This window comes from Tupaia chinensis, unplaced genomic scaffold (genome assembly GCF_000334495.1).
Source record: "Tupaia chinensis unplaced genomic scaffold, TupChi_1.0 Scaffold000115_1, whole genome shotgun sequence".
Taxonomy (NCBI): domain Eukaryota; kingdom Metazoa; phylum Chordata; class Mammalia; order Scandentia; family Tupaiidae; genus Tupaia; species Tupaia belangeri.
This window is the reverse complement of record NW_006159579.1, coordinates 2,202,444-2,205,067: the sequence shown is the minus strand read 5'-3', so window position 1 is coordinate 2,205,067 and position 2,624 is coordinate 2,202,444.

Below are 2,624 nucleotides of genomic sequence, written 5' to 3'. Positions count from 1 at the left end.
TTCGTGCCTGATTGGGGTGCGGCCAGGGTTCGTAAAGATAGGGGCGGGGCTGACTTGCCGGAAGAGGTGGGGCCGTGGAGCGCAAGCCCAAGGGGCAGGGCGTGACCGGAGAGAAGTAGGACCGTGGAAATGACAGAGGAGAGGCGGGGCCAGGAGTGACAGGAGAGGAGGTGGGCACATGGAGTGATGGGGAGTAGCCTGCTGGATGTGACAGGAGAGGAGGCGGGTCCATGAAGAGACCAGGGTGGGGTGGGGTCTGGGAGTGACAGCTAAGGGCGGAGTTCGAGCGGGAAAGGGCTGGGCTAACGAGAGGAGTTAGGTCAGGCCCATCGTGGAGCCGCCCCGCGGTCTGATTGCACAGTCCTGTCACCCCACAGAGTCGGAAAGCCTGGTAGAGTAGGGTTCTTTCCAAGTGACACCCTTCCTCCCGGATCCCCCCTCTGAACAACACCCCCACTCCGTCCTCAAGAAGAACTCCTCCCACGACCTTGAGGGCACAGCTCTGATTGTTCTCTAACCTGGGGGCCAGCTCAGATTTTCACCCACCTCTGACGACATGCCTTTATTTTCTTTGCCTCCACAAATCTCCATCCTTATCTAAAGTATGAGATTCATGAGGTGAAGACTAGGAGGTGCCTTCTAGTCTTTGCTATAAATTCATCTCCTCATTGCTCAAGTGATAAACCCCAAAAAGGGAAGGAACTTGCGCAAGGTCACAGAGCTAACAACGACCAAGTTAGGGTCAAACTTAGGTTCCCTGACTTCAGATCTGTTTTCACTACCTCATCAGACTGACGCTAAGGCTCGTCAAATATCAAAGCCTGTGTGACAAAGTGGAATCATTCACATTCTTTTTCCTTCACCAAAGGACCTCTCCAGTCTCTTTCAGGACCTCTTCCAATCTCTACTTCACCAAAGGACCTCCCTCCTTGCCACAATTCAGGTTCAATTACCCCCAGCTTCCCTCTTTCTCCTCTACCCAAGAAAGAAGCCAGGCAAGACTCTCTCTGTTTCGCACTCACTACCAGGAAGGGCCCATCAGTTCAGACTGGCTGTTAAGACTTGTGACCTCATCTAGCCCAAACTACCTTTCTACCTACTCCCCTTTCTACCTAGAACCCGAGGGGAGGATTTTAGGGTCCACTAAAGGAGTATAGATATCACAGAATGGACATGGACTCCATTGAAGAGAAAGATACTTCATTTGGAGACAGCAGCCACACTGAAGGGACACATGCTCATTGAAGGTACATGGATTCTAATAAAGGAACACAGACCTTTCTGGGGGCTCTCAGATTCCACTGAAGGATTCTGACTCTGCATACAGGACATGGATGGCAATGAAGAACACTGACCCTACTGAGGAAACATGGATTTCCCCATAGGAGATACAGAAGATGTAGATTTTACTAAGGAGACATGGACCCCACTGAGAGTTTTCCAACTGCACTGAGGAGCCTCCAACTATACTGAAGGAGTGGTTATCACCAAGGGAGCACAGACCTCATTTGCAGAGACAAGCCCCACTGGGGGAATCAGACCTCACTGCAGCCTAATAGACCCTATGGATCTCATAGAGGAGGTAAGAACCCCTTTGTTCTGGAAGGAAGGAACATGCAATCATAGACATTCTACCTACAGATGTATAGATGGTAATCCTTTGGCCCCATCCCTACCACAGAGCTCTGAGCAGCCCTCTCTCCTTGCTATCTTCTCCCAAACCCTAGCGTCATTCCCAGCCTACTGCTGCCCCCTCATGTCTTCAGGTGACACTGCAGCTTTTGTGTCAGCATAATTACAAGCAGTTAGATCATCTCTGAGCCTGGAGTCTGGGGTTGAGGAGGGAGAAGATGTGTTCAGAGGCTTAACCAACTCCTTCCCTCTGCCTGTGAACTGTGTAATATAAGTCTGAACCAGAGGCCTCGTAAGAGAGGTTATCTCCCTCACCCTTGAAGATGGAGAAGTAGGAAGCTGTAGTGTCATTGAGATTTCTGACAGTGGGGAAAGGATGAATGAGTTTGGATGGACTGAGAATCTTTGAGATTAAAGCAATGATGATTATGATGATGATGCCATTTACTGAGAAGGTGCCAAGACATATGCTAAGGGCTCTCCATCTGTTATTTAATCCTCATGCATAACCTCTAAGAGGGATATTATTATTCTCTCCATTTTTCAGATGAAGAAAGTTATACTCAAGGAAATTAAATTTCTTACCTAAAATCACACAGATGGTGAGTGAAAACACCAAGAATAGAAGGCAGCACCTAGACTATCTCCTGCCCCTTTATCTACCCTTCCTACATTACTCCATTCCTGCCTGTTCCACCAAGAGCATTACCTCTTTCTCAGAGTGTTGTTTTCAGAACCACATTAAAAACAAAACACAGGAACCAGCAGTTAGCGTAATGGCTATGTCGCTGGACTCCCACGTAGTCGACCGCGGTTCGTGTCCCGGACCCGGTGGCTTAAAACTCACGCCAGGCACGTGTGCGTATGTGCCCAAGATCCTGAGAGGAGAATGGAGGAGAAGGGATTGCAGCGTGACCATCCCCCCTGGGGGGTGATTTCTCGCTTTCTGTCTCTATGTCTCTCTCTGTCTGTCTGGCGAGCGCATGCGCCCT